The sequence below is a fragment of the Xylocopa sonorina genome, chromosome 4, assembly GCF_050948175.1.
Source record: "Xylocopa sonorina isolate GNS202 chromosome 4, iyXylSono1_principal, whole genome shotgun sequence".
In the NCBI taxonomy this organism is placed as follows: Eukaryota; Metazoa; Arthropoda; class Insecta; order Hymenoptera; family Apidae; genus Xylocopa; species Xylocopa sonorina.
Window position 1 is genome coordinate 6,853,319 of NC_135196.1, and position 27,134 is coordinate 6,880,452.

Sequence of the window (27,134 nt, forward strand, 5' to 3'; positions counted from 1 at the left end):
AATTTCAGAGATTTGTGCTCGTGGTTTAGTCACGATTTTATAATTCTATAATTCTGTGCATCGAATTGTAATGTCGTTTGCCACTTGTTGATTTATGCTGTAAAGGATACGATTAATACTCGAAACTACGGACTGCTTCAATGTTGTTAATTGTACCGCGTTAAAGACCCTTCTTTGATGCGGTCTAACCCAGTGCGTGGGTAACGATTATGTATTAGATGAATATCTGTGCATTGATACACTGTCACACGTTTGGTATATCACTTTAATCCTGCGACCGTTTAATCAAGGTAATTGGCTTCGCTGCCTTTGATACGGCCTCTGAAATGCAGGCGCAGCCTGCAATTGCCGTGGATCAAATCTCACAATGCGTTGCTCGGTTGCTCGTTTTTAAAACGCGACATTCTCGTACAAACCTCGGACCTAACAGAACGGATATGGTCGAGTTCAACTCGCGTTTCTATCATCCAAAGCGTCAACGATTTCTTTCATTCGTTAACCAATGCATCGACTTCTATAATAATTAAATTAAAAGTACTATAAATTATTGACACTTCAGAAACTAAAATGTTGGACAGACAGAATTTTCTTTCAATTTTCTTGCATTAAAAAATATAATTCTCTATCTTTAGATGGAAGCAAATGCACGAGATGCAGAAAATCAATTATTCTGCAAATTTCTCTTTCAATTTCAGTAATTTTTCAAGCGATATAAATACCGTTTTGCCACAGAAATGAACAGATTTGCGCGATTCGATGCATTTACGAGACAGACACGGTGAAAGATCGGTTGAGCGCGGTTCGAAGGTATTCGCTGAAAAAACGGGAGGGTAGAAAAGCAACGATACCGATAGCGAGAGGAAATTTCCGACGCGCTTTCCCCGCTCTGCGCTGAGTGTTTTTCGTGCTTTCTAAAGAGGCTGGTGTACCTGTTCCGGGCATAAAAAGGCCTCGTTTCACTCGTTCAACTAAGAGAACACCCGCTACTTTCACGCTCGCCGCGGGTATGGTAAGCTTCATTCAGCCAGTTACTCTCTCTCTCTCTCTCCCCCTCGTCTTCTCTTTTGCCGCCTGTTTCGCCAAGTTCCGTCGAAGAAGCGAAACTGCAAGTGAACAACGCCGATCCAGGCGTCTACGCCATTCCTGGCTCCGACCGGAAACTTTCAATTACGCTCACGTACCGTGTCGGTATATCCCTGATACCTTTTCTGCCTAGACTCGAAGCGTCTAAGCTTCCTATTCCGGGAGGATCAGGTCCATCTGATTACCGCTAATGGGGTTGTGTCTCAAAGCTTTCTCCATCTCTGGCTGAAAAAAAAGTCTTCTAATGCTTCTATAATAGAATGTTCGCGTGTGTTAAAACGTTCTTCGTCTTTTTTTGAAGTTGATGGCGATTCTTGAGGAGAAGAGGAAGTTTTGTATTTTAATTATTGTGTAAGAGAATGGTTAGTAGGCGTTGGGATCACTATTTTTAATATTTAGGGACCATATGAGTTATATTTGGACGAGATAAAGTATGCCATTCGAAGACCCTCGCATTAAGTTTTTGTAATGCGTCAAGTACGCCATTACGCAGCTCTTGAAAGGGTAGGAAGGAACTTTCTATGTAAAATTAGTCGAAGAACCTTTTTCAAACGACAGAAGCTCCATCGTATTACAAATATCACTCGAATAGACACGGAAATAACATTTGTTTACCATACAAATCCAATTCGACAAAAATTTGATACCCCTCGATTATTCTTGTTTGCCACGGAATGACGAATCGCAGGGCGGAACTCGAAATCAGTTTCCCGTCGCGCGACCTACGCGCCCCAGTAATCATTTTTTTCAATATGAAACGTTCTATTTTTCGGACCCCGCGAATTCGTTAGCGTAGAAATGAAACGGCCATTCTTCATACAGAACAATATACGAAGCTCATGAAAAATCAATAAGCGAATTGATACGATCAATTCTATCATCGCGCAGTCCAACATCCACTAAACAAAACACATATTCTACCCAAAGTGTAACCAATCATCGTCTACACTAATCACAATCTTCAACCATTTTAATTCATCCACTCGATTTTAAGTCTGACGATGGTCAATTGGTAATCAGATGGTAAATCAAACCATCAGAGACGCGTGCAAATCTTTGCTTCGACTCTTACAGTCTTACACGGTAATTGGCGGGAAATTCCTCTGGATCGTTCTATTTGAGGACCACGAAATTGGGTTGCTCTCGAATCGAGAGAAAGAAGGCACAACCCCAGAGAAGAAAAGAGCGAAGAGACGCGAAGCCTGTCCGCGGCGTCGGTGGCTCGCTCGGACAGGTGTTCCCATTAATTTATACGGGGGCAACTTTGACGTGAACGAATGGCCCGAGCGGATCGCGTAAACCGTGCGGACCGCGCTCTGGTGTCGATGAAATTAATTGAAAACTTGTTTATTTATTGGCGCCGCGGACGGCGGCCCCGCGATGGCGACCTGCAAGTTTTTGGCGGACGTAGGCGAATATCCCCGATACGAGGAGGACCGGGGGTAATTGGGAATAGGATTTGGAGCACGAAAATAATTGGTTTCCACCAGGGGGGACTGGATACATATATCGCAGTCGTGCCATTTAATCGAGGGCTATCGCTTTCACGAATCGTTTGCTGTGCTCTTCGTTCACTTTCAGACTTTCACCTCCTTCGCCTTTTGCAGGATTTGGTTATTTTCTCACGACCGCGCGAATTATTACGATCATTGCTGATTGATCATTGCTGATCATTGCTCTATTACATAGCATTATCGCATAGCATTACGATATAGAAATTATATTTCAAATTATATTTACTGTTTCAAAAATATTTTCTATAAAATTACAGATTCACGAATAATTTTATAAACAATCGTCTTATATTTTTATGCGTGGAATAAGAAAATGACTTCAGCTTTTATTTACATGCAGAGAACCGTCTGCGCGTGCAAACGTTCAGATGCGTCGTCCAATTCCGTAAGATTTAATAGGAACACGTAAATGATAATAGAAGTGGTGCCGTGTCGTGCGCGCAAACAGTTTCAACGATTCCTGGGTTTATTGTTAGAGCGATACCAACGTGTTCCTTACTCAGTCAGTTGGTCTGTCTCTATATTAGCGACACACAAAGCGTCAGAATCGCTGAGACAGTGTATACGTGCACACGAATCCGTGTGCGCGTGCTCGCACACTGTCGAGCAAATAATTTCTCTAAACATTTGCAGAGATTGAATCCTTTGTAACGCTCGGAATGCGCACACATTTTCCGTCGCACGCTCCGGATCGTGGAATTATAGCGATTCCAAAAAATAAACAGAGTCTCCGGTATTTCGTGTGCAGACAGTAGAAGTCCTGTTTTTCTAACGCGTTAAAGATATTTTAATGGAGAGATAATACTGTTTTCATACAACAGCGGAGATAATAATATCTTCCATTTAAACATGCATTGTGGAAGCTGCACGATTTCTTAACAGCGTTATACGGAACTTCGCTGTATTCATATTAATTATATCAAGATTAATCGCGTAAAAAAGCAGAGGAAGTCGATAATGACGAAGAGTACAATATAATGATTGTAACAAATTTAATTTCTATCATTTGTCGCGTTGTAGAAAAACAGCAGTCGCAGTATTTTGGTGCGTTGTAGGATTTCACGTTGCACGAACCACGTTTCACAGAAATCTGCTGCATTAATTGCTTCACATGAAAAATGCACCAGCTACGATATAGAAACGCTCGACACTGACGAAGAAAACAGACTAAATTATTTTGAGATTTTCTATCAATTGCGTATACCTGCAGTATTATTTTGTACGTCGAGGAACGCGGAAGAACCAGCACGCAAATGCGAAGAAACGTCCACGCTCGACTTCCTCTCTTTCCCTGGAGTTGCAATCGTCCGTACGTGCAAGCAATTCCAGGCAACTGGTCGACAGTGTCCAGCCATCGGTTTCGCCACTTTAAAGTTGCAAATCCATCGCGGACTTTCGCGGCGGAACTCTCGAGGAGGCGGCCAAACCACCCTCGAGTTCGACTTTCGCGCAACCCCCGAGCGTCGCGATAAAAAGCTCCACGACTGGCGATCTCGCTCGCGGACTGTCTGATGGGATATTGGAAATTGAAATTGCCGTGGATCCGCGACGGTAGGAAATTGGCGGATTGGAAATTAATGTAAAGTAAATAATTGAGGTTTTAGACTTGGTTGCGATCGCGGTGAATTTTTCATTCAAATCGTTCCGTTCGCATCGACGAAGAATTCGCTGCGCTCGAAAGCGCCTTTCATATTGGTTATAAATTAATAAGAAAGAGGGAAGATTACCTTTAAAAAGAAATGAAAAGTGGATCGTTAGAAATTATCCACTTGGAAGGAAATGGTGATCTTTCGAATATTTATTCGTCGATTTTAATTTGAACGGGGATTGTTCGAAACAGTGGCTTGTTTGCGCCAAAGGGTTGCGAGAGGTATCCGTAGATAGAGAACAGAAATCGAACGAAAATGGGGATACGGTCTGCGTGGTATCTATCTAAATTGGAAACGCATCGTCAGCTGAAAGGGAATGCGTGGAGAAGGAATCGCAACGCGATTACATTCCTGAATTTTCCAATAATTAATCGAATAACGCAGAGGAGATATCGGAGGGCTCGATTTTGGGCAGTGGAAGAGTATCAATTAGAAATGTTAAAAATTACTGGAAGAGAATGTATTTCTTCTTCGATTTTTGTCGTGGATAGACGGAAATCTGTCTTTCATTTTTGAAATGTTGCATTTGATAAAATTTGCAAAATTATATCAGATTTTTCTATTTCTGGCTCATTGTTTCCCTTTATTTCCCTTGAAATTACGACTGAATACATGCTCGTATGTTTTTCACAGTTTTCAACACAGCGGAAACAGTCCGACGAATTTTACATCCAAGCTCATTAATATTTTTTACCTCCCATTTTTACGGTTCCACCTCGGTTCGTATCCGTAAAAAATCATCACGCGAGTCTGGGTTTTGCTTTCCGGTGTTCTAGCAGAGGGGGCAGGAAAAGAAAACCGTTATCAAGTTATGAGTCAGTTAATAAAAAATATGCATCTGTATAATTTTTCGAAAATGTGACATTCTTCAAGTAGCTACTAATTTTTTTAAAAAATAATAAACTGCGAGAACTATTTTCTTTTGATAACCAACTGAGTCAATTAATTTCGTTTTCAACGCTAATTCTTAAGAAATCGTTGTTATGGATAAGCTTATATATTTCTCTCTGACAGACGAAACAGAAATAAATGGAAATTTGTGATTGCAGTCGTGAAACGTAATCTAACGACAGTAATAAAAAATTCTGATGGATGCGCTGAATTAATGAGACGATTTAATCCAGGGGTGGTGGCGCGTACCGCGACACTGTTGTGATCAATGACGTTCTTGTACTAGGGTGTTTAATAGAACCCCCTGTATTCATGCTCTGCATTGATAGCGATCGACGTATGGATGGTTAAGATGAAAGTGGATTCGCTGATCACAATGGGGCATTGAGCTCGAATGTCTCCCGTTATACACGTAATATCGCGTTATATAGAGATGAACGTTTCCCTCCTCCATATCTCTATTAACCAGATCTAAATTTCCCAGCTATATAAATTAGTTATCAGTCGATCGAACGAAATTCATACGATCTGTGTCAATTCAATTATTCGTTGGGAATTTTTCTATTTCTATTTACAATTTCATTAACGTTGAACTGAAATGAGAGAAAATTTGATATTAAAAATACAGGAAGAAATTGAACACTTTCCAATCATAGTTGTATTAATAGTGTAGAGGGATGGTGAGAAACGACGAAGTATTATAACTGAAATATTTTATTTTCAAACTCCCAAGTGAATTTTCCATTATTACAAAAAGAAGCAGTTGAAACATTTCTTCCCTTCTCTGCTTCGTACCAATGTACGAATCCAGCTTTCCTGCAGTGAATATAAAGGACAAGAATGGAGGTCGCGGCTTGAGAGCTTAAAAGAAGATTTGAGAGTAATGGCTTCCTACAATCCGTCCTCGCGCGAAAGACATATTAAAACAACTCCAACCTCGGATATTTCGTTCCATATATAAACAATTATTATTCCAAATAAATTCTCGCGGAATTTTTTTGCAGCAAAGTAAACGAGGCGTTAAAAAAAAAAAAGATTTCTCCGCAAACAAAGTGCAACAAACATTATTCAACATAAATTTCACTGGCCAACGCGATGGAATTAATTTTTGAAATTTATACAGAGGGATTGTCCACGAATTTAAGTGGACACCAGCCGCGTAGATAATTTCCAACGACCAAACGTAATCCGTTGGTCCGTTAATAGCAGAGCAGCGTGCCTGACGTGTACGCCTTGATCGTTAAACTCGCGCGCGTAATGGAAGGCCAGGGTAATTTAATAACGTTAATACGTTTCCGTTCATCGTCCATAAGTAGCGGTCGAAGGACGAGGCGGATTATCCGTGCACCAACGGAATACATCGCGGAATGCAATATCGATATTGTTCGATGCATACGAGGGGGGTTGGTCGAAAGTATTGGTACCCGTCGAATCGAAGCCGCTCGCCTATATTAGCCGTCGCGCATCCCCAACGGTCGATTCCCCTCTTCCCGCCCGCCTCTGTGCAGTTTTGACTTTTTATTCGGCAATAAGAAAGTTTTGACAAGAATCTTTATGGAATAAGTTTCGCGGAGAAATTGTGAAAGTTGGACGGCGCTCGCGCCCAGCCTTTCCCGTGTCCTTTTGTGCGTCTCTGCCCCTGTTCTCGCACCGACCCTCCCCTACGAACCAACCCCCTCGATCCGGCTACCTCTTTGTGAATACTCGCTCATTCTCAATACTAATCCTGACTAAATTTGAAAGCTGGTAAACTTAGATTGCCCTCGTAATCTTTTTTCTATAAAAGGGGGTTCAAGGGGGTGGTTAAAAATAGGGAGGCTGGAAGTTTCGCGGATCCAGATGGAATTCGTTGTCCGGTGGCTTTGGGGATATCGTCGATTCAAGGAAGTTGAAGTGCTCTCGTAAATTTTAATTCCATCCGAAGGGAAGCATTCTTCGACCCTGCGGATGTTTTCTGAGTTCTTCTGTCTAGGTGTGTCTACGTTCTCGTCGATGTTTCGCTGAGTTCCATCGAGTTCTGATTGCCTTCATCCTTTTCGAATCTTCATTGGAGACTTTTTTCCACGATTCTTTCGTATTTTAGGGGTAAATAAGTTTTTGTACATCATTAGAACTTTTTCGAGTTCATGTATTTCTTCTGAGAAGAATCTTTTAGTTTATTTCAGTTTATCTCTATAAGTATCGCTGCGGAAGTCAGTGAACCTGGTTCGAAGAAACGACAACTGAGCGATAAAAATTGATATTCACATACATAGTAGATGTTGAAGCACGATTTTAGTATTATTAAAGATCAGAGAAGTCTCTCGATCGGTCGCTGCTGTCCTGAAACAGCGTAACATGCCATCGACAAATTGATTCCTCTCATCATTACATTGCAAATGTTCCAACCTCTTGCAGAACTCGATTCGTGCAGACAACTCGGACTGTATTTTCTCTTCATTCCGACCTTACTGCTTGGTCAATGTCAGCTGAAGCATAATCTTTGAAATTTCGCGACGTCCTCGTCTCTCACTCGTCTCTCGTGGGAGCAATGAATTCCTGTCAGGATCGCGAAACCTTCTTCCTTGTTCCTTTACTGGATAGCCATGGCAAACGTCGGACAGTTACACGACACGGGTGCGTCCCACTGTACATCGATTCAGCAGAGACAGTAATTGTACGCCGCTGCGTGGATGTTGCAGAGTGCTGGATCGTGGCCACGCATGCAATCACCTGTGAACAGGGAACAGGACAGACAACTCTTCGCTCATCCATATTAATCAAATTTCTTAGCTCTTCGAAACTTCAGTTACCATCTTTGAGTGATTAATCTCTCGCGGGACATTGTTATTTAATTTTAGTTTGAAAATATAACTGGCGCTTAGTAAGTGTGAAACGAATGATGTTTTCAGATTTAAGATTTGCGAGAAGGAAACGTTTGGTTTGGCTCAATATTTTTGCGATTGAGAAATTGTTTCGCGACGCTCGCGAGAATCGCCAGACAGCGAGTCGTCGTTTCAAATAAATCGAATTTACTTGGGCATCTTTGGCCCCGCGTAAAATGTATCGCGCGGCCGACCCGACGCGGCCTTTACATGCCATTTTGCGGCCGTGTACAGCTGTCTGCGAGCCGGAACAAGGGAGTGGAACAAATGCAGACGCGAAGGAAACTGGGCGTGAAACAGACTTTGATGTAGAAAGGAAGGATTTTGCGGTTGAGGTGGATGGAGCGTGAATAATCGCTACCCCTCTCTGTGGCCGCGCGGCAGAAAGAAATGTCTGAGCGCGAGGGAGCTAGCTGTAACAAAGAAGGATTGTGGGTGTGCATCCACCACTCTCGCGATAGCGAAACCCGTTGGTGTACGGTTGTTTACCATTTTCAAAACGGCCGTCTACCGCCAAGTGAGGCTTCAACGCGAATTCTCCTGACGATCTCAATTTTCCTTTAACGTCTTCCACTCTGTCAGAGGTTCTTGATTACTACGAGATTTATGCAAATTTGGATCACGAAATTATGACTACTTCATTTGAGTTGGTATTGAAAAAATGATCGCAAACAGAGTAATGGTGAGAATTAATATCCTTAGCTTTTTGTGTAATTATAAAATATACGTGATACATAAACGTCACAGCTTCAATGAGTAGCAAAAAATGTGCATGAAATATTTTTCAGGGAATTCGATTTTACGTAAACTATATGAAAACCAGAAGTGACTGCTTTCGAGTGACCCTTTAATGCGATTAAATTCCCGTTCGTTTGAAGAACTTTTTTTATTATTTCCCAGGCGGTGTATAATTAACTTCGCCAAAGGTCCGAAGACACGGGAATACTACAGCAGTTTTTCAGATTTCGCGTAATTACGTTAGAGGAGGCTGCTTTCACCCCGCGGTGGTTCCACTACTTTTGCAATTCTCGCGACGAACTTAACGGGCAGCAAAAAAACATTTCTACGAGTGCACGCAAAAAACTTTAATTAAATATGTCGCGTTTGAAAGAAATTCCACGTTCGTGCGCGGTGCGCGATACGAACGAGAGAAAAAAAAAGGGGTAGCATTCGAGGGAGAGGGTGGAAATTCATTCGAACGAGCGAGGCTCGGTTCAAGATCAAATCGTCCCGCGGGTAGACGAGTGGCCACCCACTTTTGGTACGTCGTGCGTACGCGCACCCTTGAATGGGCGACGATAAAGCTGAAAAAACGGCCGAAAACGGGGGTGGAGGGTGCGAAGGAGGAAGAAGGCACGCGACGCGAACGAGAGGGAACTTCCGCGGTGCCGTTAAACGTCGCGGCGCGGCCCATAAATTCCTTTAATTAAAACTTCATACCGTGCATCTGCATAAAGAGTGAAGAACCTCCTACAACGTCGGCTCTCGCGCTCATTCATATTTACATTCTGTACCGCGGGTACGCAAAAGCAGTGCGTAATATAGCTGTACGTGTCAGAACGGAATACTCGCGGTTTACGCAGCCGAGTGGCCATTATTTTTTCCAGGGGACCGTGTAATTGATTACGCCGCCCAAGTGGGTAACTTACCTCGGCTTTGAGGCCGATGATCCTTCTCGATGAGGCCTGTATAATTCAGCAGCCTCTGCGCGCTCAGTTGCTGGCGAGTCAGGGGTTGCGTTCTACATATTTCTTTATCAATCGTACTAGAAAATTCTTTCAACAGATATTATAATACTATCTTCTGTAAGAATTTTCAATTCACGACATCCTTCTTTCAATTTTTAAATCAAAAGGAAAAAAAGAAGAAAAATTAAGAATACTGTCTTAAAACATGTTTAATCATTTCGAATTCAGCTCTTCGTATCATCATTAAACCTTTACTTTTCACAAACAGGCGTCTCAAAAAACGGAACAAAAATAAAACTAAGAATATCATAACATTTGCACGTAACAAGACATTTCGTGTAACGTCAAAGGCAAAAGATATCTCAAACTTGAGACAAAATTGGTGACGCTTTTTTAATAATCCTTCGTAACACTTCACAGACGTTTCTAACGAAGGAATGGTAGGTAGCTAGAATTTAGCTGATACGAAAGCGCGAAACATAACCGATGTACCAATAGGCGAAAGGGGCCAGGCGAGCGCTCGATCATACAGCACTAACTACTGCCGGCAGGTCCGTTGCAAGTGCACGATTTGCATGTGGAGTACGAATGGAGTTTGGCGGATGAGCGTACGGGCAGTCGTGCATCTGCATACGATTATGCGGCTACGTGTTGCCCTAACTGTCGACAACCTCGGCTAGGAACACCGGGCTTGCACCCCCAGCCGCTGCTGCATTACGTGTATTCGCGTCGGAGCACTCTTGAAACCGGCGGAAAATCTCGACGCCGCGAGTTTATTTATTTGAACCGCGAAACCAGCCCGTTACCGGGCATGACAATTTATTATGAGAGGTAAAACGAAAAAAAGGAGAAACCCGGCGAGCGACGCGGCTCGTTCTCGTTTTAAATTTCGTGGGAATTTGTTGCTGAAAATAGCCTGCCCTCGTAGAAAAATATTTGTACACGTTCGTATGTGGAACAGTTCTCCGCGACTCGAAATATCGCTTGGGACTAATGATGCGACGAATATGTTGAAACGTTCTGCTATTTTTTTAATCCCCGTATGATCGTCGATACACGACATTTTTTTCTCCTAACGAAAACAATTACAACTGTCGCAAAAGAATTGGAAAAATCGCGAAGAAAGCTATCGCATGGAAATATATCGTTCGCGTAGGGGATGAAGAAAGTTCTCGATCGCAAAATATTTATTATTCCCGCGAAATAGCGACGCGATGGTATCCCAGTCGGTGCTGTTTCGAATGTGACGCGAAAGCGTCGAGTGCTTGACACAGACAGCCTGGATTGGCGGAGATTGTACAAGGGTGCGAGAGGGAAGTTGGAACGGGGATGCTTCAGAGGCCTGCGTCCTCGTTACGTGTAACGCTGCGATTCCATGGAGGAAGGTTTCCGGCCATTTCTTAACATGCAGCGCAAACATTTCAAGTACGCACCACCACGCGAAAGAGCTACCACCACGGGTAGACAGACGCGCACCTCTGAGGTCATTTTAGCCCTCCTCGAATCAGGCTAAGAGGTTGCTGGCTGAGTAACAAATCTCGTCGAAGATTTTCCTTCTTCAGACTGTGTTTCGCGTTCTTCTTTTCAATTTTTATCTCCGCTGAAGATCCGTCTTAAATCGCACTTCAGTGGAAACGGAAAAATGCATTCCCACTTGAGCGTACTCACCCCCGAATTAAGACTCTTGGAATTCTTAATTACAAACAGGTTGTTGTATTAATCGTTTGAAGAAAGTTGCGTTACCAGTTAAGAGTTGTATTAATTATCAATTAATATTTTCATTTCGTTCTCCCTACATTTCTACATTTATTTTTATCGTTCTTTTCGTGTAACACGAGTCAGTACGAAAGTCTGCATAGGTGCGCTGTCTCGAACGATATGTCGCGTTCATTTTTACGCGACGAATGGGAGAACGAACAACGTGTCTTTTCTTCTGGCTGTATATCACGCACAAAGCCAGTAACAGGTGATGCGATACAGTCGGCTGTGTAACTGGCGAAATTCCAGCTGGTTTTTTGCGTTCAATGCATCCCACTGCCAAAAATGATTACACGGCTAGACGGCGGTCGTGCCAAGAAATAGTTGCCTCTCCAGTCGCTACGACGCCCTTCGATCTTCGATAGTCAAGGTGTTGGCAAAAACGATTCACCAACGAGTCGTTAATGACACGCGTCGACCTCTCTGCCAGCTTAATCGTCTCTTTCTTTGATTCCTTTCGAAACATTTAAAACTTGTCAAATTTCCAAGCTTCGTAGAACATTCAGAGTTCATCAAATTCTGAGAATTGTACGCGTTTCTAAGCTTCCAGAATTAATTACACACATATAATACTCTACCCCTATAAACTCAACTGGTCAACCCAAAACCCTTTCGCATCGCAACTCTTTCAAGTACCAAAGCGCTTGCACCAATCTCTCATTAAAATCTCCACGAACAAAATCCACCCTCGTCCCCACATCGCGCGTGGATACCACGCGCAACATTCACGCGGCCAACTGCTGCCAATCGAAACCGATGGAAAATAGATCGTATCGAGCCATTACGCCCAACGTTTCAACCGCAGACGCGGTAAATTACAAACGTAACCCCCCGCGAGCGTCGATAAAAAGAGCGACCGATGGGAGAGGAGAGAAGAGACGCGGGGAGAGATAAACGATGGAAGGGTGCTGACGGGAAACATGGAAAAGAGCGCGAACAATCGGTCACTGGACGGGGTTTGCCGGGTTCTCCCAGGTGGAAGAAGCACGGATACGGGTTCGGTTGATAAGAGGGTGATGCGGGGTTAATCTCCGCGTTCACGCTCGCCTGGTATCAAAGCCGCCCCGCAGCGCCGCAACGCGGAGGGACGCGGCGCTTTGAACCGATCCGCGCGCGCGGAGGGTTGATCCAGAAAGAGCCGGGGTGGGCGTCGTTAAAGGATGGCGCCGGTGAAAGCAACATCGGCCAGTTGCATCACCGGCGACACGGAATTATAAGCTGATGGATAGGATTACGCGGCCGGATGCGGTTAGGCATTTTGACAAACGCGCGCCCGTCGCGGATAGATATTCCCGGCCGTATATCACGGTTTACACGGGAACAGCTTTCCCGTGTGCAAATTATTTCTTTCGCGCCGGATTTTCCTACTAGGCTGCTGCTGCTGCTGCGAACGGTCATCATTTTACCTTACCCGGTATTATTTCGAGGTACGCCCTCTCGCGTAATGAACATTTCCCTGATATTTTGTTGGCTGATTCTTCTCCTCCTGTTAGAGGGTCCTCTGGTTTGCAAGAGCGTTTGGTTATTGAAAGTTTGTAGCTATTGTAGTTATTGATTCGAGGATTGCTTTCACGGTGAATCTTAAATTGTACAATTTTTATAAGCATATATTTTATATATTATATGAAAAGATTAGGAAATTTAGTGAAAGGTAGTTTTGAAATTCTATCTTTCTGTCTAAGTTTATCTGAAAGTAGTTAATGTAGGTACAGTTGGTAAAATTAATGTTTGATTAGCGTAACTAAAAATGGACTAGGATAATTTCAGAAACGAGGTCGAATAGTAACGATTCATATGTTCAGGTTTCAAATAGTTGATACTTTATGGGACACAGATTGGGTCAAGATTCAGTGTGGAGGATTTAGGTCCTTTTTGCGGTAAATATTTCAATGGGACGAGCTGTCGCGAATCGATGAAGGGGCCACCCAAGGCTCCGCGAAATATTCTATTTACTCAGTTGGCCAAGAAACTGCAGGCCACGAATGGTCATCACAGCTGAACGATCGATACCCCAGACTGTGTCCACGAGAAACTAATCGGCATAGTTGGAAAGCCGGCGGTTATCCTGGGAATCCTACAGGATCGGTTGTCCCTCGTGCTTCTGCGGTTACAACTAACGATCCTTCCCTGCCCCCAATGTCATCTCTAGAACGGTTCCACGGTTTAATGTCCTGTATTACTTAACACTTTGATTTACAGGCGGTGATTGAAGCGACACGGGGGAAACTGGTGCATGATTCGCGTCAGAATTGAAATTCTTCGTTAAAAATGTATACGTAAAAAGGATACGAATATTTTGAGTTGCTTAGTTGCTTCTATTTCTCTTTATTAATATCTTCTTTCATAGCTAGTGTTTTTTTTTTTGCGCGCGCGTTAAAAATAAATTTAGAATGGAAACGATAATATTTTATAAAATAATGTCGACTAAAAAAACCGAGAGAACTCTTAAATTTTATGACATCACTTGCTGGACGAACTACGATAATGGTAAAATAAGAAAATCTCGATAATCGATATCGATACGTTTGAACGAGAGTGTTTCGAAAGGCGAGCAATTCTATGAACAGAAACACCTTTAAAAATCAATACGTGCTGTAATAAATATTGTACCTGTATATTTGTGTACTGTATAGAAAGATCTAATGCCAGTCAAATACGTAAGAAAAATCGATCTCTCTAAATACGAAGGCCTCGAAAACTACCCGTCGAACGATCGTGCGGGCACGCCAGCGCGATAAATCTCGTTCGTTCGTCCCACCGTGGAAAATGGCGCGTAGATTATTTCGAGGATATGACGACGCATTGGAAAGTATTTCCGCAACGATATCCGCGACTTTATTGAAAAATTTCGAGCGGCGAATCGTTCAATTCTCCGCCGCGCGGCGAACGCAATCGGGCTTGCACTTCACCCTGAAGAGAGGTATTATTTTGCGGCGGACTCGTTGATGCGCCATTGTACGAAAATCGAGCAACGTTATTGCTCTCTCTCTCTCTTTTTTTTTCTCCCTTTTCGCCTGATCAAAATTTCGCTTCCCGCTGTAGGCTTTTTCGGGTGCGCTGCACTTGACTCGCGGAACGCCGATCGATTCGATCAATGATCCTGCGCGTCGCAGCGAATAATGCCTCGTCAACCCCCCTTTAAACATAAAAATCCACCGCGTGAGTTCCCAGTTCTCTATAACTCTCGAAAATAATTCTTAAAGAGGTCTCGTTATTTTACATTATTCCATTCCTCTTGACTTTATTCTCTTTGCAAGGATCTGTGTCAAACGACGTCCAGCGAAAGGTGCAAATCAGTGTCGCGAGAAGCTGAGGAGATTCAGGAGGATTATCGTTTAATCGAGGGATAATCAATAATAAAAACGCGATATTTGTCTAAAACCATGAAATATGTAACATTTCAGTCATGTCTGTACCTTAAATTAGGAACAACGAAAATAAAAAAAAGAGATGAGGTAAATATTGTATACTGTCGTCGTTTTGTGAAGAGTAATTAAAAGTCTGAAACTGTGGTCTCGAGATACACGCAGTAACATAAAACACTCTGTTCTCACAAACCCAAGTATTTGTTACGAGTTACGGGCAGCCGTAAATTTGTTTTAAATAATGAGTTTATTCGTACAGAGAAATCGCAGATATCGCGTAACAACCTGTGTATTTCATTCGCAACATTCGCAAAGTGTAATGATATCAGATCACAATATTCTGTACGTGGGCAGATTTACGAACCGTCATTTGCATGGCGCACAGCTACCCATCAGGCGGTAGCTCGAAAACAAGCTCGCGGCAAGCATACGTGCGAGCAAATCTTCCTTTTATCCGTTTTACGTCCCGAATCTACCCGCGCGGAACTTCTACCAAGACGCAGAACGCGCCAGGATTTATCTCTGGACCGAAAAGGAGCAACAGAAACCGCGAATCCAATCGTAACGTTCTACGCAACACGAATTTCTATCGAACGTGTATATAAATCGCGGACAAGGGTAAATTTTCTGTAAATCACCGAAAGTGGACATCTCGTACGTTACAACCTATTACGATATGAAAATTCGAGTGGAAATAGCGCCTCTGTCCGCTTGGAGCAGGCGCGAAAATTCCAGCGGACGATTTAACTCCTGCTCTAACGAGACACTCGACTCTGTGTGCAGCAATTTTTTTCTTCCGCCTATTAAACCGCACGACGACTCGCAATTTCCTGGCAGAGCCGCATTACCCGACTGGCCTCACCTGACTCGACCTTCCGTATCTCCACGCACTCAGTTGACCATCCTCGTAGTCGTTCGAAACGGCTGCGTACTGGACAGCCACTGCATCCAGGCCACGTCCCAGTTCGAAAGAAAGACACAACGTTCCGCGAGATATTCCATCGCGTGTGGAGCCTACGAAAGTGAACCTCGCGTTAGCTCGCTTTAATCAGCCTCGACGCTACGCGAGAGCCCTTTTGGTGCACCCAAACACTCTGACATTTCCTGCAACCGTTGCAACCCTTTCCTACTTCATCGCGCGCTGAAAAAAAGCAATGGAACGACGTATCCGTCGATGAGGATGGTCGCGAACATTTCCGAAGCCACTCCTCTTTCTTTCATCCACCTTTCGCGAACTTCGTTCGACCATCTTCTTCTCCTCCGTACAAAGGAGACGCGGATGGGCTCGAAGGCTGGCGTCTCTGGATATGGGTCGATTTTAAGGTTCTAACCTACATTTGCATCGCGCGTGGAAAGCAGCCGCGGCGATTCCTCGAAAGAGAGGCGCAGCGTGGAGTGGGCGGCGGAAGGACGAAGGCGGACGGCAGCGGATATGCGGCAAAGGTAAAGGTCATGCGAACAGAACGCTATCGACTTGCTTTTATACGCGGCGCCACTTTCATCGGACCCATTCTCTCTCTCCCTTGTTTCCCACCACGCTCGGTTTCACCCCTTTTTGGTTCGTCGCTTTCTTCCGCCGCTCCCCCTCTTTTCACCCTGCCATCGCGGGGTGGTTCAGCGCGTCGCTCGTTATTTCGAGGCCGGTTAAACGACGTCGGTTATCGCCGCTGTTGATTGTTGCGCGCGACGAGAGACGCTTTGTTACGCCACGCTTTCTCTCCTCGCAGGGTTATCTTTCTTCTCCTGTTACGGTCTCGAACGGATAGGGGTGGTTTCGCGCGAGCGCGAGCGTTTGGCGCGTTTCGAGGGCTACGCTGTCTTTTAATCCGCGAATTTAAGGCTCTGACGAGACATGCGTTCGCTGTTAACGCGGATCTTTTTCATTTCTCATGAAATTCTTCCGCTAATTTCGAACAAAAATCAAATCAAAATTACATCTCATCGTTCAGAGGTATTTACACACAGCAGAATGCGTGTACATCGCGTCGAAAGTGAAATATCGCTCGTTGTCAGCTCAGCTTTAAGCGAAACGAGGCAAGCGTCGCTCTGCACGTTTCTAATCAGTCGCGGACGGAAATGTAATTAGCGAATCCTGATGAAACGTCAGAGTTGAACGGCGAGGATTCGCGGATAAAAATGAGAGGACGGGACGCGGAGGAATGGTTACGCGCGAGGAAAAAAGAAGCGGTGGACGTCTTCCATAGAAAATGTTTTTGCCCGGTAATACCATTTCTGCAGGAAACGGAGATAAGCAAGAAACGTTGTTAACGAGAAACGCGGTTCTTGATTCGCGGTCTTTGCGCTGTTCACGGTCGCCAGGGAATAGAATTGTTTCGACGGTTCTTCTGTCTACTTTTTGGTCCCCCCCGTACGGGGACAGTTCCGAAGCTGACAGCGGTCAGGATTTCCCGCGGCCAGGAAATTGTTTTTATTATCGACCGTTGCGTTTTTCATGGATTGCCCCGGGGATATTCTTCCGCGTCGACTGAGGCAACGGTTCCGTCGCGAAATTATATTTGGATGCGCGTACCATTTATCAAACGCATTAATACGAATCTCGTGACATATTTTAAGGCTAGCTTGAGTGCAAAAAATACATCAAGTTCACATAAATTGTACGCAAAATAGATCTTCCAAGAAACTAAATTATTAGCTAAGAAATTATATCTTTTTACACATCTCTCTCGACTCGTTTCCCATATAAAATTGCCATTTAACCAATTGCTACAATAGCTCGCAACAGTTCAATAATATCGAAGGAAACCGCGTTTGAAACGTAAATCAGATTGTCCAAGTAGAAGAGTCCCGTATTGATCGGACGGTCTGCCTCGAGGGCTCCTCGATCGTCTATTCATACCAGAGATGAAAAAAAAAGAAGAAAATGATAAGCAGACAACGGCAGTCGACTGTTTTACAGCTGGAACCTGTTTCGATCGACGATTCATTTGCATCGCGAGTATCGAGTCTCAATTACCCTTGCCTTCACCACGTGCTATCCTTTGCGTACAGCGGCCAGAAGGAGCATGCATAAATCAAACGGTCTATTCTTTGCAATAGCGGCTATTGGAAGCCCGTTTCGGATCGAGGAGCGGTCGTAATTAGTTAAAGTGCTCTCTTACACACTCGACAGAGAGTTAATTACACCCCTCGATCTCCGTGTATCCTCAGCGAAATTGATTTCGATAAAAATTTCATTAAGACCCGGGGACTAGCGTGGAAAATTGTACTTGGACCGCAGCAAGGTAGATACGAGGGAGCTCGTGGGGCGTCGGGGGTAGTATACCCCATTTTATGCCATTAGGCTGCGCATCGTAAACCTCGTAAATACCGGGGAAACGGTGAACAAGGATGCCAGCGCAATAATGCTGTTACAAAAAGCCATAAAGCGGTACGGACTGTAAACAGTGCGGTTAATTGTTTACTGGGAATCGTTTGCGCGGAGGTAATTGTTTCGACGAACGGACGCGGTGCTCTTTGACATAGTTGATTATTATCGCGGTCGAACGAGCCCGTTTTATTTGCATCGTCAAAGGACGCATCTCGATCGATGTAGCCGGCGTTTCAGGCGGCCGAAAGGTCGACGGCGAAGGGAAGGGTGCCGCTGCCGCGGTGGCTCCGACGCTGCCCTCGCCACCCTATGGTATTTCTGCCCATAAATTATAAGTTTCCGCGCGTTAGATTAGCCGGGCATAAATTGCGAATTGACCCTCTCGCGTTACGCGGCAAATCTGACGCGAACAGTGGAAAAGTTTGCGGATTAGAGGAAAATTTCGTGTCGAACACACGTCATCCCCATTTTCGCTCGAGACGGGGCGCGCTTTCTACGTGGAACGCTCGAGGAAGTGCAATTTGCTATAATTAGATACTTCATTCAAACGGAAGGGTGCGAATTTGATAATCGTAATTTGAAAAAACACATGGAAACTTTAGTCTGTTTGTAATTGATGAGATACTTGTACGTCGAGGTTCTTCTGGCCATTTCTAATGATCACTTTGATCATCTTTCGAAAGATTTACTTCGTCATTTTTAAGATGATCGAAATAATGCATTCATAAGTAAATAGCCTGTATTTATTTGTATTAATTACTATGGAAATTCATACAGAAAGTTAGATAGTTATATAAGGATAATTTACTGCCTGTTATTTTCACTGAAGACTATAATAACAATTGACACGGATTTAATTACTTCAATACTGATTTGATTATCGAATTCTAAATTTTCAATAACTCGTCATTCCATAATTGTTCATTAAATCAATATCTACCTTACTTCAGCACACGTCAACGTATCTGAAGTGTGAAAAATAAATCCTCTTTCAGCTGTCACATCCCCAATAACGAACGAAGCGAATCTACTTATCGCTCGCTAAAGACTGACACATTGTAATTACTGGCGAAGCGCAGCACCGCTATCGCGATCTTATTTTCGCAGTTTCTCGATCAACGATATCAGCGAATCTCGCGACAACAGAATTACAGAGCGGATCGCGAACAGCGAATTCAATTACCGAAATTGAAGTTGTCTCGTAAAAAAACCGCGGGGACAAACGATCGTGTCGGAGGTGGGTGGCGAACGGTCGCGAGGATCCCCGGAACCAGTCTTTGTCCGCTGGTATCCAGCGCGCGGAACTTTTAATCCCGCTGGAATAAATAACCGGGCCAGAAGTCGGAAGGAACTCGTCGCGGTAAAAAAGAGTGGCATTCAGCGTCGCGCGGTGCCTTCGAGCGTGAAACAAACGGCGCCGGCTGAAGTTGAAAACCTGAAACACGTTTTGCGGCCATAAAGTCGGGAAGGAGAATAACTATAAGGTTGCAGGTGGGATAGAATAGGAGATGGATGAAGGTTCGAGAGGAGGATGGAAGTCTGCGAGATAAAAAGAAAACGGAGAGAGGGAGAGAGAGAAGCGAGTCGATAGACCGGTGTAGGGGTTGAAAACAGAGGAGCCCGTTTTTCCAGCCGGCTAAGAAAGGAGCCGAACAATTTAATCAGTCGATCTCCGCTTCGGATCTTGGTTAGGGCTCGAATTTCTCTCGTTCGAACGAGACATTCACCTTTCTCGCGTTTTTCCTGCCCTCGAATCCTCGCGTTTTAATGCTTCCTGCTTTTTTTTTCACTTATCGCGTCCCCTTTCCTCAGTTTTTTTTTTCCTTTCTTTCGACGTTCGTGACTGGAAAACCGCGCGACACGGTAAGGAACAGAGTGTAGGAGGGGTGGGACGTAGTCTGAGAACCTTTGACGTCAAGAAAATGTCCGCCGATCGGCGCGATCGCGGCGCCGTTTCCTTCTGCGATGCCTTTTCCGTCGCGCGCAACTCGAGAATACTTTATGAGACATTGAATTCCGCTTTCTGCCCCTCGCATTGTGTCATTGAATTTCTCCGCGCCGTGACTCGAATTGGGCGAACGAATGGCGTCCCGTAACGATTTTACTTTGGCACAGTTCGAGGCAAGTGCCGGCGAACGGTTGGACGCGCCCTTCTATTTTCCACCGCGACTATCGCGTTACTTGTCTCATTGAAATCCATCGGGGGGGTGGTATTGTATTTGCGCAAGAAATTCAGAGACGCTGACGGTGTGCTGCGAGTAGATCAATCCGAGACGAAGTAGAACAGTTCGAATCTAACGAGCTGCAAAAAGAAACAGTAAATGTGTTCTACACGTTCGTTGTTACGATATAACAACGTCTGCCATTTTAAAAATGTTATAAAATGGGGTAACTAATGAGAGGGATGTTACTGTTTACAAAAAAGTCTCAATACATACAAATTTTGCATTGGAAATAATTCTTAATCGAGTCGAACAACTTATACTGCCACTCTAGTAGGAATAAATACAAATTTTATTATATAAGGCTACCAAAATGGCTTCTATTTTCTAAGGATGCTGCATTTCGATATATTTCCAGTTCTCCATATACATTCGCTGATTTTCACCTTCCACTTAAGATATTACCAGAGGTACCAAGTAAAATGCAATATATTTTCATTTTATAAAATCATTTTTTCCGAATTGCACCGTATTTTCTGCTTCTCACGGTCGATACGCGAGGTATCGTGCAGGGTACACGTTTCGCGAAGCCATTTTCCAGACTCTAAAGAAATAACTCAGTCAGCACTCGGTTTAGCGACGCAGAAACGCGACATCGATCCCCTATTTCCTTACGAAATACGAACAGATTTTTAAGCAACCCCGTATTTTCGAAACCGTTCGCGCAACGTGCAAGTCGAAGTTCGCCAGATTACGTAACTGGTACCCGTCGCATCGATACAAGCGCAGCTTCTTCTCGCGACTTGACGCTCGCTCGTTGTCACGCGCCAGTGATTAATCGTCCACGGCCGAAACTTGGTAGGTACATTTTTCCAGCTGTTTCTGTTTAATCCGTACGCGCGACATGATTTATATGTTCATTTACCGGTGACCCACTTCGCGCGGGCCACATCATTAGCCATTTATTTTGAAGCATTACGCTTTCGTGTTTAATTAAAGCCTGGCAATTTCGCGAAATTTTTCGTACCGAGACTCGACGCCTCCCAGCCGCCCCCCTCGCCGTGTCTACCTTGCGTATTTCAATTAACTTCGCGAGGCATCGATCGTTTCGTTTCCTTCGGTTTAACCACCGCCTGTAATTAATAATTTGTCGCGTCGCATTGTGTGTTTGGTTTAACCGTTGATCTTCGTTCGTTATTACCGAGGTCGTATTAATTAGCACGTAGGATTAATAATTTTGATAAGCCAGTTGCATCTGCGTCCTTGCGATATTTGGAATCGAAATTGCTGCAAAAGTAATTCCACGGACGAATTTTGAATTTAATATTTTGTAAAAATTGGAGAATTAATTCTTGGAGTTTGATTCTTTTCTGAAGATTTCAGGATTTTCATTCCACGAGGTCCCTCGCGTTTACTTCTTCGGTGCATATCGCTAACGATCCGTCAGCCGCGTCGATAAATCGATGTCGTAGTTCGTGGTGCATCGAAATGGCACGTCACAGAGCATCTTCCTCCTCGCGCATATTAATACGACCCTGCATAGAAATCATGCAAGCAGAAGATGCATCGAACTGTTCCAATCGACAGGAATCAAAGTCGAATGGGTCATCGATCGTTGCCAATGTGGAACGTGAACGTGTCAAACGCTGTAGCTCGATTTACCCCCAAATTTTTGATGACACTTATGGGGGACAGTGGAGAACTTTCCAGCTGCTATGAATAAACAAATGAAACAGTTTAATCTCTTAGAAGAAAATAGTTTTCATGAATATAGTCACCAAGTTTCATGTTTCGATGGATGATAGTGTTCCAATAAGAACTTCTTACTAAATATACAAAATTATTAATTTATTTCTGCGATATGTAGACTATGGATCGATGAATTATTGTACGATGCAATTAAAAATTCAAATTGACCTAGAAAATATTGAAATATCAAATGTACGAAGAAAAAGATGTACCACGAAAGCAATAGAAATATATAAATTTCATAAATGAAGGATGGACTGTTGAAAAAAGAAACTGTAGATATTAAATACCAAAAGAAGAATTTATTTAAATACCAGTCGCGTATGGGGAATCTACGAGCAGGGAGCGCAAGTAGAAAAAGAAATGAAGGGTTAATGAAAGTTACATGCAAATCAGGTATGAAGCGAGTACCATAAAAAAGCGATGGCCACGGGGAACAGGGTCGACTTTTTAACTGGCAACGGTAGGAGAAGAAAAAAAAAAAAAAAGAAGAGGGCGAGGGAAGTTCGTGGCGAGGGATTCAGTTACCACGTGTTGGACGCGAGAGGGTGGATGGTAGCCTGAAATATTTAAAAAGTTAGCGTGCGAGCATGCTCTGATCGGCTAATAGGCTGATTTATGACCGAACCCCGCGGAACCTGGCGCTGTTGCACTCGCCTGTTGGCTTAATGCTGCATAATCCGCGTGGTCTGACGTACGAAACGATCTTGGATATAAATTTCAATTTCTATGAAGCATAATGTGTAGAACTGCTCGAAAGTTCGTATCGATTTCTTTCTGCTCGCGTTTGTGCGAGTGCACGGAAGCATATTGATGTGACTGCATACCTGCGATGTTCATATGCGTTTGAAAATTCTTCCTCGCTTCCTTTGCCAAGGGTATTATTTTTATAATTGTTGAGGTATTTTTTGAAAGATGCATAGAGATTGAATAGAGATCAGAGCTTCTATATTTTCTTTTAAATTGAAACATTGCAATAATATATGATAAGAAAATTCACAGCACATACATGATTTATTTTCCTACAGTTGCGTGTCTGAAAGAAGGAATTCTCACTGGCTGCTTTGCATCGAGATGTGATCCCTCGTTTGTTGCCACTGCTGCGATGTCTGAAGTCAGAAAAGTTCGACAGATCCTCCGTGTCAAAATAACCGAGAACTTGATGACCTCCGCGCATAATTTTCCAGCGTCAAAGTGGAAGACTCGGATCGGAAACCTGAATCTCGCATAAATTTCCATAAATTAAATACTCGCGCAGAGTTGTCGAAGAGCAGGACCGTGTTATTTCAGCGTACCGTCGATCGCTGGTATTGGCAATATTTTTGCTTTCTCGTATCGCGATTCCACGTTTGCATCGAGCGTGGAATCATTTCTGGTCGGCTTGTGCGAGTAATTATAAATAGAAACCCCGAATCGATCATTTTGTTCTACATTCGGAAGACAAAGGTATCCAATATCGTATCGACAGAAGAAACGAGAGGAGGATTTTCAATTTTTAAACGAATGCCAATAAAGTAAAACGGGGGAGAGGGAAGATAGATATCAATTTTAAAGAAACGGTATACTTCGGTCCTCTCTACTCTCGATTCTCGCGTTAATAGAAATTCTACGAATGTCGTAAAATACAGTGAAGCAAATATCGCAGATTATCTCGCGTTTCCTTCAAATTAAAATTGTACAAAATCATGAAGAGGTGTTCAAGGGAAATGATCAAAGTCGATCGCTTTCCTGTTCGTGTAGAGAGTCGACGGAAGAGTTGGAACTTTAATTGAAAGCATAAATAAAACCGCGCTACACAATAAGCCGTGAAAGAGTGATCAGTTCGAAAGAAAATCCGACGAAACTCGAAAGAAAAAGGAAAGACAGGCACCTGGAGGGTAAGATTAAAGAAGAAAAAGGATTAATTAAACGGTTCGCGAAGTTTCAGACATATTAGGCCTTCGTAAAATGCAAAGTTTTTAATATCTGACATCAAGAGTACGAAGGATCGTTGTAAGCCTTAAAGTAGATAAAGCGATTATGATAGTCTTTTCGTTGTATAATGTACTTGTTGGAATAAAAGTGCGAAGGTTCGCTTCTCTTTTTATCCTGCAGAAAGGACGGAGAACGAAATGGGGGGATGATATCTGCCTGGCGTGCCTGCGTAATGGCGAGAGGGAGAAAGAGAGACAGAGAGAGAGAGAGAGAGAGGAGCGAAACTGGGTGAAAAGGATTGTGAAAAAATTGCACCCCTTGTCACGGGTAACAGTCGCGGAAATGTAATAGATTCGCGGCGTTTCCCAAGGAATTGAAATTTCCGCTCGCGCTCGAGGAACGTAAATGGCCGAACGTGGTGTTTAAAAGAACGTTAGCACGGTTTCATAAAACCAGCGGCTAACAGGGCGCGAAACAAAACAATTCAGGGGTAGTTAATGGACGTGCAAATTGAAGGGGAGGTAAAATGGTGGACGTGCCTCGCATTTCGAATGGGGAACACGGTGGAAACAGACTCAAGGTGATTAATTATAAAGCAACGTTACGCAGCCGCGCTAAGGTCGTACAAATCATGCCGTTTGAACTTTGACCTTGGCATTCTGGAACCGACACACTCAGCCATCGGTGAAGTTCGCGTTCCGCGTTTTCCACGTACTTCCGCTGCAACAAACAACACGCGAGTTGCGTCAAAAATACCCGCAGTGCTAGTTTACCACTCCGCTGCGCCCTTCTGAACAAATTTCCTTGCAATTCGATGTCTAACGGCTTAATGCGATACGAGGCATTCCAACTGTGAATGGAACACTGCGAGACGCTGCAAATTTCTTCGAACGTTTCGAAAATTTGAAATTCCGCTAAATATCTCTGATAAATTCTATGCTTCTACATAGAATTAGTTGGAATTAGTTGTTCAAACTTTCGATCTTCCTGGTACGAAGTAAATCTCGAAAAAAGAAAACATATAAATCGCGTTTAGGTTCACGCCTGGTTCCAGCGGGACCCAAGCGCCCCTCAAGCATCTCTCGCGTTTCTAAACGCACCCCGTAGCAAGGGCGAACAGCAAAAATTTGCAGCGTTAAACGCGTCGTCGAGGTGAAGAGTCTCTGGATCGTTCTTTGTCACGGGATCTCCTTTAAAGAGAACAAATCTCCGCGTCGCGACGCTGGCGGGAGGAGGGGTGGTAGCTGCGTTAGAGGGAACAATAAATTCCGGCGTAACGGCGGGGCGATTTTTCCATGGGACCTCCGACCGCGTCGAGGGGCGGCGGAGGGCGGAAAAGTTCCAACGAAGCTGGGATAGCCTCTGAGAGGCGTCGAAGCGAAAGGAGCCGCGAAAAGACGCGGCAACGCCGCCGTGCAGGGCGACGCTGGCGTCGTGGAACGTCAGTAGGGGGTGGCTGCTCGGCTGGTAGGGGTAGACCGATCAATATGGCGGCAGGGGAGGGTGTGGCAGAGGCACGTAGGGTAGCGTTCGCGGTGGGGTGCTCGATGGTGCGAGAGAAGTACAGGTATCCCCTGTCCACTGCGATTCTATCGCGCCTCTGCGACCTTGAGCGTTTTTCCACCCCCTGGCAGGTTTAGAAAAAGCCGCTGGAACGCGATCGTTCCCTCTTTCGACGCGTTTCGCGCCCCGCTGGCGGACGCGGTCGCGCGTAACCGCGGACGCGTCTCGCGCGCAACTGCGCAACCGGAGACGACGATGCGCTGGCTCGTTCGATTTTTTCGCGAGCACGTGTTCATTCGTCGCGGTGGGAAAATTGATCGAATTAGATTGCCTCGTGTTGCTCCCGCGGCGGATGATTGAGATGGGGCGGAGAACGCGGACGGAGGTTTCCGGTTGATTGAAGTCTGCGGCGGCGTAGCTACCCGTGGCGTGTGTACAAGATTTATGACAATTCGCGGGGTTTCGACGGTGTTCGTTGGCCCGCGGAAATTCGTCTGGCCAAGGCATCCACTTTGAGACGCGGCGCGATGCACCCGACGATCGATGCCGTGAATTATTCGAAAGACCTGGCCTCGATCGGGTTGCGTTGCGAATAGAAAGTTTTAAGCGGATTACAGTTCGTCCGATTGCATTTAGCATCGCTTTAGATATCTCTGTGATCAGTTCCCATGCTATTTTCAGTGATCGCACTAATTCAAGTTTCGAAATTGCTTACGCGACATCTTCGTCTGGTAGAAATTTTTGTTCTGTTTGACAATTGAAAAATGAAAATATGATTTTGAATCGGTCTGTTGCATTGGACCGTCTTATTCGCGATCGAGGTGGAATTCGAGCAATTAAATTGTCTTCTATCTCTGTATACCCGCGAACTTTCCGCATCGCGCTAATTAATTGAGTTTCGCAAAAGTATAATCGCTTTACTCTCCATCGAACAGATTCAGATCATTGTTGCAGGTAACGACGCATAAGTATTAAGCTAGTTATTGGTTAGGTGGATGCATTGCGCTTATAGATTCGAATGCAGCTGCAGTACTGGCGCACTCGACCAAACAATGCGGAATCGTCCCAGCTACAAATCCCGCTTTGCACGCTCTCATCTCTGGCACTCAAGCTAATCAGAACGGTACATTTCTTGATGAGACAACTGCATTCGCCGTGTACAAAGTCCTCTAACGTGGTTAATGTAATTATCTGGAATATCGCAATGGTTAATAGGGAATAAGCGTAGGGAATCGTACTTTATGAAAAAATCTACCAGACAATATACAATCACTACTCAGTCTGGCGTTAGAAGAACAACAAACAAGTGTGTTTTATTTCTTTCTACGAATGTACAATTTGTAAATGATTGTCTCGGCTATTTAAACAGCGTGATTATGGTATATTTTTACACGATATACGATTGTGGTATTAAGATGGTATCTAATTGAAATGGTAACTGATGAAGATCGTACATGTCTACGTTGACGCTAAAAAATCGTGGCGAAACTTGAACACCACCGCGTCCCAGCGAAACCTAATTTTTCAGTCGAGGCATATAATGGATATTTCAATGTCGCGCGAAGGAGCGTGCTTCAACTTGAAACTGGTAAACTCGCGACAAGTTGAATTTCGCGAACTGTACAACTTAGTCTTTGCATTCCACTTGTGCGCGGCTAGTATATTA

General features: G+C 44.1%; 1 protein-coding gene across 9 annotated transcripts in view; it reads left to right on the forward strand.

Annotated features, from left to right (window-relative positions):
• Positions 1–27,134, forward strand: part of Nrx-1 (neurexin 1) — a 345,279-nt gene that overhangs the window by 35,297 nt on the left and 282,848 nt on the right. The gene's annotated exons all lie outside the window — the stretch shown is intronic.